A 16,068-nucleotide genomic window follows, 5' to 3' on the forward strand; every position below is an offset into this window, starting at 1 on the left:
ATACTATCTCATTTGAACCTAATAATCCTGTGAGTCAGATAAAATTCCATCAAGGAAAACCAAACCCAATAACTTATTTCCTGAAAAAGAATCAGTGGACTTCTAAAAATAATGTACTTTCGCCACCCACTATACCTTTGGGTTTTCTCCACCACAATTAGAATATGATAAAAATAGAAAGTACGTTCACTATTCTGAAGCAAATATAATTAAATAAATAAAATGTTTCACTCCAATACACATTACCAATTTTGACAACAACTACTTTGGCTTCTGATTGTTTCTTCTTTTATTGGTTAGCTCTGGTAATTAAAATCTGACCACATACAAACATACAGATCTTTACATATAGATCTCTTCAACAGATTAAACTTTATTGAATTATCTGTAAGTTCACTAACACCCTAGGGATTCAAAAGCAGTATGACAGACCCAAAAGAAAACCGAATGAGTCTGGGGTCTCTCTCTACTTAAATGGCTCTTGTCTAGTGAATTTCTGGCTTTGACTTCATCCTAAAAACTAGCTCTAAATCAGAGATTTAGACTGATCGGTATACCACAGTGAATGAGACAGGTATGCCTAGGAAAGTGACCCTAGTCAGTCTTTTGCATGGCTGTCTATGCTGTCAGAGCCCCTAGGCTGCTTACTTCTGGCCCTGAGCAACGCCTCCTGGTTATCCAACTATGTAGTAATACCAGTATCATTTTCAATATCGGCCAACTTTGTTCAAAGGCTAGAAAACACTACACTAGTGTTTTCTAGATCACTATTTCTAAACCTACTGATATTTGCTGTGAGGGACCAGCCATACACCATAGGATGCTTAGTAGTATCCCACACCTTCACCCACTAGGTGCTAGGAGTGCCACTCATGCTCTACCTGTGACAACCAAAAATGTCTCCAGATATTGACAATGTCTCTTGGGGAGGCAAAACCGTTCCTGGTTGAGAACAACTAGACGATATTTATTATCATTTCTAATTCAAAAATAAAGAAGTTCTAACACATTTAGGAGGAAGGTCTTCAAAGTGTCTACAAACCTAATTAATCACTTCAACAAAATCAATCAACAAATAATGCATTTTATACTCACCAACTCTACTGTAAAGCAGCTGTATGCTTGTAAGCTGAATAACAAAGGAATCATAAGCTATATCCATTATCTCTTCAAGATTGGCCTCACCTTGCTTCACATCTGGTCATTTGGAACAACTTTTACTTGTCACCTTCAAGTTAATTGTAATAGTTTAGATAGACTCTGCGAAATACTTCAAAATGTAAGTATAAAGTTTTTAACTTTTAGACCTATAATACAAAATGTTAATAGGAGAGGATAAACTCACAAGTAAGCATACATAATAAGAATATCAGAAAGGTCCTCATCCATGAGCTATATAGTAAGAAGGCCAGAGATAAATTTTATAAATTAGGATATATTTCCCATTTACTTACATTAAAAGAAAGAAACCAAGATGGTCCTGAAGAATAATACGTCTACAAATTTTTTAAAGGTGGTAAGAGGCCTTCTCATTAAGAGTAAGATCAAGAGACAAATTTAGCTTTTAAAATGTTTCTATGGCATGATGACAAATACTGATACAGCTTTATAACAAGAAGTAAGAGTCCAGAATTAAATAGGATAGCTGAATTTTAGTTCCAACTCTGTCATTTATGCAATACCAGGCAAGTTATATTTGTATCTCTCCCTTCTTGGCATACTGTGAGAGGTACTTAAACATCCTGGAGATGACTCCACAACAGTACATGAAGATCTTACTCATAAAAATACATGTGTGCACACGTATATATTTTTACATTTTTTCCCCCACTATATAGCTCATGTGAAGTAAACACTCAAAAAATTATTAGCTCTGTTTGAAAGGAAATAAATTTTAGGTAACAGGTTAAGCAAATTGCCTAAAGTCACAAAATTAGACATCCTTACTCCTAACCTTATGCTCTTTCTATTATACCACAATGCCCTTGAAACAACTGAATAAAATTCAAATGTGAATAACAAGCTATATAAATTTTATTATAAATACATACCCAGTGGGTGTTTACATAATTACCAAATGCAGAATTTTAAAAAATAGGATAAGCGAAGATGTCAGTATTAAGGACAGGCACATATGTGTTAGGTGGCCAGGAAAAGCAATCTAATATTATCAACCTCTCTTGGTTCTTTAAATAGTTATAGATATTCCTCTACATTTAATGATTTACAACAATGCTGTCCAATAGAACTTCTACAATGATGGAAATGTTCTATATCAATGCTGTCAAATACAGGCCTGCATGGTGGCTCATGCCTGTAATCACAGCACTTTGGGAGACCAATGCCAGTGGATCACATGAAGTCAGGAGCTCAAAACCAGCCTGACCAACATGGTGAAACCCCATCTCTACTAAAAATACAAAAACTGGCTGGGCGTGGTGGCACATGCCTGAAATCCCAGCTACTTGGAGGCTGAGGCACGAGAATCACTTGAACTTGGGAGGCAGAGGTTGCAGTGAGTTGAAATCAACCCACTGTATTCCAGCCTGGACAATAGAGTGACACTATGTCTCAAATACAAAAAAAAAAATACAGTACCCACTTCTGACTATTAAACTCTGAAATGTGGCTGATGAGACTAAGAAACTACATTTTTAATTTTATTTAATTCTAATTAATTCAAATAACCACATGTGGTTGGCTAGTGGGTACTACAGTGCGGAGTCCAGATTCTAGAATACATCAAAAAAATTTATTCTCTACTAAAAATTTGGAAAGAAAAAAGCACATAATTAGAAAAAAAGGGAAATGACTTAGGTAAACAGAAGAAGATCATCTCTCAATTTAGAATTATTTAATACAAGTATTAAAATATCAATATAGTTTTATATACAAAAAATTTCAGAAAGATGAAGACATATTTGTTTCCGGAATTCTCTCTCATTCTATATACTTTACATAATCAAGTAACAGATTTAAGTTGAAAAAGAAAGAAGCTTCTCAAGTACAACTCTCAAATTCTGTAAATATAAATCTTAGGCCAGCCACGGTGGCTCATGCCAGTAATCCCAGCACTTAGGGAGGACAATGCAAGTGGATCACTTGAGTACAGGAGTTCGAGACTAGCCTGGGCAACATAGTGAAATCCCATCTCTACTAAAAATACAAAAATTAGCCCGGTATGGTGGCCGGCACCTGTAGTCCCAGCTACTCAGGAGGCTGAGATCCAAGAATCACTTGAACCCAGGAGGCAGAGGTTGCAGTAAGCCAGGGTTGTAGCACTGCATTCCAGCCTGGGTAACAGAGTGAGACTCTGTCTCCAATCAATCAATCAATCAATCTTAGATTCGAACCTGAACTGCAGAGTTTAATTAGTCATTTTGTTTTCAGAAGTACAGGAAAACTACCTAATTGAGACTTCACTTTATTTATTAGACAGGAAGATTTCTCAAATCTTACTTGTCTACCATAAATCTAGGGAAAAAAGCAATAAATCAAACTGTCTAAAAACAAACTACATCTTAAACAAAGAAACACCCTAAATGCTGTATCATAAGTCAAATATTATTAGTATATACCTTTAGATGACCAAGATCCAAAAGAAGCAGATTTGATGTAGGGCTAAAAATTCCATCTTGTGGGACAATAATATAGGAAGCCTTCAAATTAATTTTGAGATCAAGAACTTTCTGCATTTCAATAATATACAGTAGACCTGCAAAAAATGTACATCTTTGCAATGAATACTTTTCACAAATTACTCAAGAAATAGAGAACCACTAAATATATGAACTGATAAAAGAATCTTAATGTGAAATTAGTATTAACTTTAAAATGAACTCAGCAAAATACTTCCAACATAAAATTTAAAATATCTGCCCAATGTATGCACTCCTAATTAAATATAACTGAGTATAAAATTGCATGATTCCTCAAAAAAAATTTTTTTAACCTATAAATTCAATTTGGGTAAAATTGGAAAGGAAGACACAGACCAAAAAAAGTTTAAGTGGCATAAAACATTCACAACAACTCTTAGAATCTACATAGATACTTCTCAATTCATAAACTTCATATAGCTACATTAACCATACAGAATAATAATATTTGATATTAATACTATTCTGAGAATATAAAAAAAATCCTGGATTATTAAATCATCTTCAATAAAATCATATGTAAACCAGAAAAGGCAACAAACCTGAGTTCCCCATTCCTTAGGTCCTTCATTCACTTCGAGTTTTTTAGTCTAATAAATTTACCTCATTAACTTGCATATGATTAATATACCAAATTAATCTAGTTTATGTCCCTAAGTTCAGCATCAGCTTTTAAATCTAAACAAATTGTTTTCTATGAGATGAGAATCCTTTCTTGAAGAAAAAATTATATGAGTAGCCATCAAATCAGTTTGATTAAAGATATTTGACTTACAAAGTTTAAGAAGATCTGACACTCAAACAAAAAGGCACATTTTCACACACACACGTGCACGTGTAGGCAGGTCAGTATATTTTAATATAACCTTTAAAGTTAAGAATTTATTATTAGGGAATACAAAATCAAATTGAAGAATATGTCAAGAATTTTAATGTACTTAAATTAAAATTACAAATAAAATATATATACAATTTTAAAGCTTAAAAGCAGACACTGAGCAGGTGTCAAGTGCCAACACATAATCAGCTAGATATACAAGCCAACAGAAAAAAGAATAAAATATCTTCTGTTTTAAATATTTAAATAAAAATAGAAAATAAATAACCTAAGTCTGTGCTACTGTAAAATAGTATTCTCAAATACTATTTTCCTTTGGCAACACCCTCACAGACACACCCAGGAATAATACTTTGCATCCTTCAATCCAATCAAGTTGACACTCAATATTAACCATCACACCCGTGCCGCAAACAAAAGGTATCATGACTCTGAATCCTCTTGTGAAGCCAAGTACCCTGCAAGTGATGTTTCTGGAGTAAAAGGATTTATTCACGTTTCCAAAACTATATGAGTAAATGAAGATTTGTGTGACCCAGCTTCTTACTGAGTGGTTGACTCTTAATAATACTGCCAAAGAGACTCTGACAGTTAACAGAAGCATTGTTTGTTGTCCTAAGTCTGTCATAATATTCCATATAACCTTTCAAGAAACACTTACAATTTCCCCTTTCAAGCAATGAAATGTGCATTCCTTGAATTCAAAGAACATGAACCTCCTTGATGTGCTGCCTGACATGATGGGAAAGGTGAGCGGCTGAATCAGAGCACTCATCCGGGATCCCATCCCCTCACTGGCTTGTGAAAGCAGAAGTCACTTTGCTTCTGACCTTGGCATGCATCCTGCTTAAAGACTGAAACTGGAGGCATATCCATTTAGACCATTTAGACCACAAACAAATTTAAGTCACTCTCCTATAGCATTTTAATTTCAATCATTGTTTTTAAGAATTTGCAAGTATATAGCATGTTTTGGCTTAACTAATGGAAAAAGTGTCGTTTTTCAAAAAGAAAAGTGTTAATGTAATAATAGTAGTAATGACTTCAGGGTATGTGTGCTCTGTTCCAAGCACGTTAAACATATTGACAATTTAATCCTCACAGGAATCCTTGGAGGATGATATCATCCTGATTTTGCAGGTGAGACCATTGAGGCACAGAAAGGCCAAGCCTTATATTGCAGAGCTGGGATTTGAAGCCAGGATGTCTTGCTCTTACGCTGTTAGTTCACTTTCTTAACTGTGGGTGTGCAATTGGTTATCAAATGTGGTCTTGACACAAAATTCTACATCTAAATTCCAATCTCTATTTTGCATTTCTGCTAACCTGGTAGGGGGAAAGCTTTTAACATGACCAGAGATCCACATTTTGATAAATATTGCCAGTGCAGTTTTGACAACCACTTCTTCATTCTTTTCTTTTCTTTCTTTCTTTTATTTTCAGACAGAGTTTTACTCTTGTTGCCCAGGCTGGAGTGCAATGGCACAATCATGGCTCACCGCAACCTCTGCCTCCCGGGGTTCAAGCGATTCTCCTGCCTCAGCCTCCAGAGTAACTGGGATTACAGGCATGCACCACCATATCTGGCTAATTTTGTATTTTTAGTAGAGATGGGGTTTCTCCGTGTTGGTCAGGCTGGTCTCAAACTGCCAACCTCAGGTGATCCACACACCTTGGCCTCCCAAGGTGCTGGGATTACAGGCATGTGCCATCACGCCTGGCCCACTTAATTCATTCGTAAGAACCTGGAAGGAAACTGTTCAGAAGTGATTTGTTATGACATGGTAAAATCAGCTCTGCCCTTGGTGACGAGTTAAGAATAATTACCAGTGACTAAGTTCAGTCTCATGGTCACTTTCTTGAGTAACAATGAGTTTGCATCCTAATTTGCTGTTTACAGTTCTGGCAAGATGTTGGACAGCTGCATGGATGATTCTGTTCATAAATACAGATGCAAATATAAAAATAGCTTTAACTTATGCTGGGTTAAAGCTATTTTAAAGAGCATACTTTAGAACTGGTGTTTATTTCCTTGTATCTAAATTTCCTATTTTGTATTTGCTTCAGCTAAGATCATTTTAGGTTAAACTTATCTTCCTACACAGACCCTTGGAATCATGTAAATTAAAAAAAAAAAAAAACATTAAAACACAGGCATGGCCATGTACAGTGGCTCACTCCTGTAATCCCAGCACTTTGGGAGGCCGAAGAGGGCAGATCATGAAGTCAGGAGATCAAGACCATCCTGGCTAATGTGGTGAAACTCCATCTCTACCAAAATGCACAAAATTAGCCGAGCGTGGTGGTGCACACCTGTAGTCCCAGCTACTCAGGAGGCTGAGGCAAGGGAATTGCTTGAACCCAGGAGGTGGGGATTGCAGTGAGGTGAGATTGTGCCACCGCACTCCAGCCTGGGTGACAGAGCAAGACTCCGTCTCAAAAACAAAAACAAACAAACAACAACAAAAGGCACATCTAATTATATGAACTGTGTTGTCTCTATATAAAGTTTTTCTAACATTCTTAAATTTTGTCTACATACCGAATACATTTTTAACAGAAAAAACACCATGTGTTTGAGTGCTTGCTTATTTAAATAAAAAGAGAAAGAAGAGATAGAAGAATTATGAACTTTTTATTGGTTGCCAAACAATAAAAATACTTTTGGGGGAAAAAAGCAAACCCCATGGTTTCCTTGAATGTGCTTGTTCTTTCAACTCAGTCCTGCTAGTGGATAATTACTGAGCCCAGGGCCCTGAGATGAATTGAGGGACTCGCATCTCATTCAAGCCTCACAAAGCTATGGAAGGATTAATGTTGTCTTCATTTTATAAAGAGCACACTGAGACTAAGAATGGTTGATTAGCTTGCCCAAGTTCTCCAAAGCAGTAAAATTTTGAGCCATTAATTTAAAACACCATCTGGAGGTAGACTAGAGCTGAGAATGATCTCAATTAAAAAAAGGAATTCTGTCACTTTGTGGAGTTTTATGAAGAGATAAGATAGAAACCAACTTACTGAGTATTAAACAAAAGACTATTTCCCATAAACACCCTTCCACATTCATTCTTCGATTAGTAAAGCTTTACTACCATTAAGGTAGAAAAAGGGTAAGACACAATTCCTTCCTTCAAGATGTTTAGAGGTTAACAGGGACACGATAGTGTTTGTGACATCACTTAAAAGCTACGTAAAAATGGTATAGAAATGTAAAGATTTCCCTGTGGAAGAGGTATAAAAAGAAAACATTTTCTTGAGACTATCTGGTCAACATGGTGAAACCCCGTCTCTACTAAAATATATTAAAAAAAAAAAATTAGCTGGGCATGGTGGTGCATGCCTGTAATCCCAGCTACTCGGGAGGCTGAGGCAGGAGAATTGTCTGAACCCAGGAGGCGGAGGTTGCGGTGAGCCGAGATCGCGCCATTGCACTCCAGCCTGGGTAACAAGAGCGAAACTCCGTCTCAAAAAAAAAAAAGAGAAAAAACATTTTCCTCATGGTAAGTTTGAAGGTTATTCTTCCCTGGGAGCCTTAAAGGAGTCCTTGCTTTGGAGATCTAGAATCCATCTTCAGTCAGTTTGTGCGAACACGTAAGAGAGGGAAGGCCATGCTGGGCCTGATCCAAGAATGAGGATAGAAATGGGTGTAGTTTTAAGAAAATGAATACATAAATAAATGATCCTGTTTGCTTAGGAGCCTGCAAGGGACTAATGGAAGCTGTGACTAGAAAGACCCTTTGAAGCCAATTTGGAGATGGCCTTGAAAACAAGTGGAGTATAGAATTTTCTCCAAAAGAAACTAAAAACTCTTTAAAGGATTATATCTGGAAAGGGGAAAGATAGTATGAAAATCTTCGAGGAGGAAATAGACCTTACTTTACTGCTGTTCACCTTGTTTGAGGGATTACCCTTCACAGCACAGGCCCCTGCTCCTGGCCCTCCCTGTCGCCTAGGCAGAATCCACTTAGCCCTTGTTTTCGAGTGCTATTACTAGCTCACTTGTCTATCTCTTCTTATCAGTAACTGGGCAGTCTTGTTACTGAGCTCCTCAGCTGTGTAAATTAATTAAAGTAACTAAATTAATATAGGACCCAAAGATCTGAAATGCCCTTTACTTACTCTAAGATGCCACCCTTGAGAATTAAGAATGTTGTCAGATACCTCTGTTGTCAGAGGGTGTTAGGTTTAAGCAAGAAGCAGATGGAGTAGTGGAGAAAAACTGGGAGTAAGAAAATTAAGAGAAGAGAAAATAATACGAAAGAACAGCCATCACTTGTATTAAATAATACAAGTGAAAATAGGGCTAACAGTATTTTACAGGGGCAGTGAGGTCACAGGTTGTTGAAAAGTAACCAATAAGAATCGAACTATATGGCTGCAACCCTTTGTCAGCAAAAGCTCACATGCATTGGCTAGTAATGTTCAAGTGATTAAAAGAGGATATTAATCAGTTAAATATTGTCCACACATTTTCTCTAAAAAAAAATCAGGTCTCTATTTTTTTCTGTCTAATACTTCTGACTTCAAGGATAGAGTCAAGAGAACTGAGGCCAGGAATTGTAACTATTCAATGAGGCAAATCCCCACAATGTCCCAGGTCAGAAAGTCAAGAGAAACGTGGCTAAACAATGGGACTATACCCACCTATGACGTGACCTTTTAAAACAGCTCTTTTTTTGTGCTTCTTTAGATAGATAAAAGTGAACTTATGTCTATGCTTTGATTTTTTTCAAAATTCTTAGTCAGTAAAAAATACAGCTGTGACTAGGAGACTAACTCTCATTTGCCTCAGTCCTAAATTCTGTGTGTTCAGTATAACATTAAGGAAATAAAAATGATAATAATAATTTCAGGAGTGACATATTAACTCCATATTTTTGAAAGAAAGGGTTGTCAGGTTCTAAGCTAAAAAAATTCTACTTACTGATGTTCCAAAAGCATGTCATAAAATGATCTTTTATACTGAAAACTAGATTTCTGTGAATGCAGAATGACTTTTGGGTCCTATTCTTTCTATATTCAAATCTTATTTCACTTCTATGAGATTTACCCTTATTTATGGATTTCTTTAAGCATATGCATATTTTTATGCTGAAATCTAATAAAGGCATAAGCTTTTGTTTCATTTTTAGCATGGACCTAAGAAGCTCTTCCATCATCATCTATGGCTTTCATTATTGATTCCGTTTACAATTAGGATATAAAGATAATCTAAAAATCAAAAATTAGTTTTAAACAAAAATTATTTTTAAAATTAGATGTTTCTTTTCAACTCAAAATATTAAAATATTAAATATTTTACCCTTCCAAGGGGCGAAGGAAGGGGAAAGAAGAAAGTGGCAGAATTAATGTAGAAACAAAATGTTTGGAACAGAGCTTGAGCTTTTTCCCACAGAGGGAATACTAAATTTTATCAGTATGATGATTCATTACAGTTTAAAGAAGCAACATATTTTCCAATTACAATGATAACTTTTAAAATATCTAACATTTTAACATATCTATCTATTCTAGTCCATTGGACTTGAAAAATTCTGTAATGATTGCTTATCTCAGCATTTTGCAAACATCATCCTTGCTGTGCCAAAGAAGAGTCCACCAATTTTGGAAAGATGCATGAGAGGCTGTTTCGCTTCTGAGACTAGACAACTGACAACAGCTACTATACATCCAAATAATTGTTCTCTGATGAGCTGAAACAGTCACTCCATGCTCTGTTGTTCAGATGAGGAGCCCTAGTAGAGAAAGGCTGCTCTAGATCTTATTACCTAAGAAGGTAATAAGACACCAGACTATGCCCTTCGGTGGAAAGTACTAACATAATACATCTCTCCAAGGAAGTGCTGGCAATGGGAGTTGAAAGCCACCAGACAGCAAGCACAAGGTGCAAACTGTGGCTCTCAAAATGAGAGGGAAGGTAGTTACACAGTTGGTGCCTCCCATAGCTGTCTGGAGGCCTGGCTGAAGAGCTAATCCTAGTATGGCTCTCCCATCATCGTGGCCACTCTAGGAACCAGCCCCAGATACAGCTTCTCTGAGAGTCAAGAGTTCTCATGCTTCTTTTACAAAGTTCAAGTAGACGTGAAGTTTTCCTTTTGTTTTCTTCGCCAGAGAAAGAAAAAGTTTACTTTTAGACAGGCTGCACTGAAACATTTTAGATGCTCTCTTTTTTCTGGTGGAAGCCTGTATCTTAGGAGACATGGGGAGCCTGCTCCTGTCTCACCTGTCACAGAACTGGATAATGAAGCTTTCATCTGGTTTTTCCCATGTGGGCATTTTAAATTTCTGCTTCAAAGTTTTGTCTTTGTACTTTTAATAAATAAGACATTTATCTTGATGGAAGCTGAAAGACAGGATTAAAGGAAAAAATAAGTGTCTCAAAGTGAAAGTCTGTTTTTCCGTAAAGAAGATATCACAGTCATGTAAAGAATGTATTAAAAGGGCCGGGCGCGGTGGCTCAAGCCTGTAATCCCAGCACTTTGGGAGGCCGAGGCGGGTGGATCACGAAGTCAAGAGATCGAGACCATCCTGGTCAACATGGTGAAACCCCGTCTCTACTAAAAATTACAAAAAATTAGCTGGGCATGGTGGTGCGTGCCTGTAATCCCAGCTACTCAGGAGGCTGAGGCAGGAGAATTGCCTGAACCCAGGGGGCGGAGGTTGTGGTGAGCCGAGATCGCGCCATTGCACTCCAGCCTGGGTAACAAGAGCGAAACTCTGTCTCAAAAAAAAGAATGTATTAAAAGTAGCCTTCTGTTCAGTAATAGATAAAATAAAACAGAAGACCACCTGAAGTACACATAAGAAATATTGTTGAGGTGGCCATTTGGAGTCCTGGGTTCTAGTAAGGAGTCCACTTCAGCTGGCCACATGATCAAAGGATGGGCACGTCACTTCTCCAGGACTTAGGGTCTTCATCTCTAAAGTTAAGGCTGAACATTACAGGTCCCTTTAAGCTGCAAAGCATCACACAGTATTTCCCATCCGTTTACCCTCTCATTCTCTCAGATAACACCTTTTCTCTCTTTTATCTTTCTTCAAAATGCCAGTGTCTCCTCTCCCAGTCTCTTTCTTAGCTTCCTACTTCACCAGAAAACTGAAGCAATCCAAAAAGAATGTCCATGAGCTTTCAACCTCACATTGGCTTATGGCTGTGATCAGAATGTGTCTCCTCCACAATTCGGGTGTTTAAACTTAATGGCCAATGTGACAGACAGTATGAAAACATGGACCTTTAAGAGATGACTAGGCCATGAGGACTCCTCCCTCATCAAAAGGATAAAGGTCTTTATAAAGTTATTTATCAAGATAACGGGAAAATGACCCCAAAGACACTTCTGAGATTTTCAAGGGTGCTGCACTCATCACAGGCAGGGTGCCAGGGCCTTGGGGGAAGAACAAGTTTGAGGGAGGGGCCCAGGGTGCCCATGGGAACTTGAAGCTTACCACCCAGGGCCACCTCAAATCTCTGCTCCCTGCATTCTGGCACAATGCTCCTTGACTGTCCCCGCTGTGGCTCACGCAGGCCCAGATGTGGCTCCAGCCACTGCTTCAGAAGGTATAGGCCATAACAATTGGCACCATCCATGTGGTGCTAACTCTGCAAATACACAGAATTCAGAATTCTTGAAGGCCTAGCTTCCTCCCCTAGGTTTTGGAGCAAGCCATATAGCATCTCCATCAGAGGAATGCACAGTGGAGCTGTGGGAGTGAGGCCACCTCAGGGAGCATCAAACAAAATCTAGTGGAACCATGGGGGCAGGACCATGCTAGAGAACTCCACATTTTAGAGTCACCAGCATGTAATGCCAACCTGAAAGAGGTACAGACAGAAGACTCCAACCCATGAGGGCTGTGCCCAGCATAGTTATGTGGCCTTTGGACCCTTGGGGATTCAACCCCTGCCCCAGTCTGTCAGGTAAAATTATTCTCAAGCCTTAAGATCTAATGTCATTTGCCCTTTTGGGTTTTGGACTTACTTGGGACTTGTTACCCCTTTCTTTTTGCCAATTTCTGCCTTTCAGGATGGGGATGTTTATCCCAAGCCCATACCACCATTGTGTTTTGGAAACACATAACTCACTTGATTTTGCAGCCTCATTGCTGGAAGGACATTGGCTTCAGGATGAATTGCTCCTTGAGTCTTACTCATACCTGATTGACATAAACCTCTGGACTTGAGTTGTTATTGGAATGAATGAAAACTTTTGGGGCTACTGGGATGGAATTCATAATGTATTTTGCTCATCAGAAGGACATGAATTTTGAGTGGTCAGAGAAGAATTCTATGGTTTGAATGTATTTCTGCCAAAATTAATATGTTGAATGTGATCATATTTAGAGGTGAGGTCTTTATGAGGAATTAGGCCATGAGGACTCTTCCTCCATTAATAGGATGAAGGACTTAGTCCATTTTATGCTGTTACACAGAATACCACGGACTGGGTATTTTATAATAAACAGACATTTATCGGCTCACTGTTCTGGAGCTGGAAAGTTTGGGATCAAGGGACTGACCCCTGGCTACAGCCTTCACGTGTGCCCTTTCATGGTGAAGGGCATTAAAAAAAAAAAAAAAAAAAAGGTAAGAGAGAAAAAAAAGCAGGCCAAGCTGCTCCTTTTAGAAGGAGCCCACTCCCAAAATAGCAACATTAATCCATTTACGAAGGCAGAGCCCTCGTGCTGTAATCACCTCTTAAAGTTCCCACCTGGTAATCCTATTACAAGGCAATTAAGTTTCTGACACATGCCTTTTGGGAGGAGACATCAAACTGCAGCAAGGCCCTTAAAAGAGAGGCTAAATGCTGCGTTTGGCTCTCTTGCCCTTCTGCCTTCTGTCACGTGCACAGGCAGCAAGAAGGCCCTCACCACACATCAAATTCTGGCATCTTGATTTCAGGCTTTACAGTTTTTATATCTGTGAAAAAATTAATTGCCCAATCTGTGGTAATCTGTCGTAGCAGCACAAAACGAATGAAGACACTCTCCAGTACTTAGAGCCACACAGGCTGCCTCCTCACCTTTTAGCTTACTCACATGTAAAGCTCATATTTCACCTATGCAAAAACAGAAGTCACAAGATTAGCTCACCTCTGGCCTTTGGATTTTTCCTTTGAAGACTCTACTAGCATCTAATCATGCTATATTCCCTATCTTTAAAGACGCAACAACAGGTGGCCTGGGCTGTGGCGCGCGTCAGGCCCGAGGCAGGCGGCTAGGAAGGTACTGACAGCGAGCATCCGCTGGCTCCCGCAAGTCTTTGAGTGCGGCGTGGGCGGCCCGGGGGCAGTTGGACCGCAACGGGAGCCATGCGTTCTCCGGCGCTGTGGAAGCCCCGGAGGGGGCGCACTGGGCATTCTGTGCCCAAGACTACCGGGGAGGCTGAGGCGCGCACGGGGCAGTGGCGGGACACAGCGGGCAGAGATGGCGGTGCCCGGTGGTCCATGCCTCCCTCCCCGCCCAGCTGCGGGTTTCGGTGGCCTCGCTGACAGACCCGTGCCAGGGAGGCGGGGGGCCCCTGCTCCCACAGGCTGCGCCCCCACGGAGGGAGGCCCTTTCCTAGACCTCTCGCCCCGTAGTTTATCCTCTTCTTGCCCTCGGGCGTCAGCACAGACCCCTGTGTTCAAGGCACCTGTGGGCTGAGGTCCTGAAGGAAGCTCCGAGGGATCTGATGGCCTTCGAGGATGTGAACGTGTACTTCTCCCCGGAGGAGTGCAGGCTCCTGGACACAGCACAGAGGGCCCTGTACCACCATGTGATGCTGGAAAACTTCACACTTGTGACCTCACTTGGACTCTCCACCTCCCGACCTCTGTGGTCATCCAACTTGAGTGTGGTGAGGACCCCTGGGTTCCCAGTGTGAAGGACATGACCTTGGCCAGGAACGCCTATGGGAGGCGCAACACTGGTTCCTGGCGTTTGGAAGAGAATGGAGATGTTTCTGGAGAAGCAGCACGGCCAGGGGCCTTCCCAGATACTCCACCTGTGATGACTGCTAGTGTCTTCACTGTTGCCAGTGCCTGCCACAGTACAGAAGGCCTGCAGCAACATCGAGGTGCCTCCCCATCTCGGGAGAGAAAACCCACTGGGGTGTAGGTGATCTACTGAGAGAGGCTCCTGCTAGGCTCGGGCAGGGACCAAGCCAGCATCAGCCTGTGACTGACCTCCCTGCTCAGGCCCCCTAAGAGCAGCCGGCCCAGGGAAAAGAGCCTCACAGAGCATCTGGTGCCTAGGAGGCAGTCCAGGGTGCCCAAGTGTCAGAAGCCATGTGCACCGGAGGCCCCTGGGAGAGCTTTCGGGAACGCCACGGACCTGAAGGCCGCCAGTGGTGGAGGGGATCACGGAAAGGGTGTGGCTTAGCAAGAGGCTCAGAGATTCCTCGGTGGCCAGGAGCCCTCGATCTGGAATGAGCTAGGCTAGGCTCTCCACGCTGGGGAAAAGTCCTTCGGATGCAGGGCGTGCAGCAAAGTGTTCGTGAAGAGCTCCGACCTCCTCAAGCACCTACGCACTCACACCGGGGAGCGGCCCTACGAGTGCTCCCAGTGCGGCAAGGCCTTCAGCCAGACGTTGCACCTGACACAGCACCAGCGCATCCACAGCGGCGAGACGCCCTACGCGTGCCCCGCGTGTGGCAAGGCCCTCAGGCACAGCTCCTCACTGGTGCGGCACCAGCGCATCCACACAGCTGAGAGACCTCCAGCCACGGCTCCAACTTCAGCCAGCACCGCAAGATACACGCGGGCGGGCGTCCCTATGCCTGTGCACAGTGTGGCCGCCGCTTCTGCCGCAACTGGCACCTGATCCAGCACGAGCGCACGCAGACGGGCGAGAAGCCCTTTGTGTGCGCGCTCTGCGGTGCCACCTTCAGCCAGGCCTCCTCATTCTTTTTGCACCAGCGTGTGCACATGGGCGAGAAGCCCTTCGCCTGCGCACAGTGCGGCCTCTCCTTTAGCCTCAGCTCCAACCTGACCCAGCACCAGCTCCTGCACACGGGCAAGCGGCCCTTCCGCTGTGAGGACTGTGGCAAGGGTTTCGGCAAGGACGCTGTGCTGCTGAGCCACCGGCGCATTCGCACAGGCGAGAAGCCCTTCGTGTGTACGCAGTGTGACCATGCCTTCCGTGAGCACCCAGCCCTCTTGCACCACCAGAGGATCCACACCACAGAGAAGACCAATGCCGGAGCAGCAGACTGCACCCCCGTGCCAGGACTCCTTCAGGTACATCGTCGGAAGGTGAGTCGGGGAGGGAAGCCAAGCCCAATCCTGAAGCCAGTGAAAGTCTGAGGTCACAGGTTACAGCCTCACCCTTCTCGGCCTTATGTGAATCCCTTTCATAGCTAAAGAGTCCATGTCCTCTTCAAATCCATGATGGGGAAAAGCCCAGTGCCTGTGAGTCAGGGAAGAGGGAGACCCTTTGGCTGTGGTTCCATTTGCAGGTGGGAACAGGATTTGCCAGTTTATTCATAGCGCACACCTCCATCCCCAAAGAGGTAACTTCGCAGAAGCATCAGAGACAGGACATGTCAGTCCCAGCTGTAATGCTGCAGAAACATCAAAGGGACTGACATGTCCA

The 16,068-nt window shown here is 41.6% G+C and overlaps 1 pseudogene; it reads left to right on the forward strand.

Moving 5' to 3' along the window:
• The first annotated feature begins 14,167 nt into the window (after nt 1–14,167).
• Nucleotides 14,168–15,779, forward strand: LOC100403366 (zinc finger protein 324B pseudogene; annotated as a pseudogene).
• Nucleotides 15,780–16,068: the final 289 nt, after the last annotated feature.

This window comes from Callithrix jacchus, chromosome 1 (assembly GCF_049354715.1).
Source record: "Callithrix jacchus isolate 240 chromosome 1, calJac240_pri, whole genome shotgun sequence".
Taxonomy (NCBI): Eukaryota; Metazoa; Chordata; class Mammalia; order Primates; family Cebidae; genus Callithrix; species Callithrix jacchus.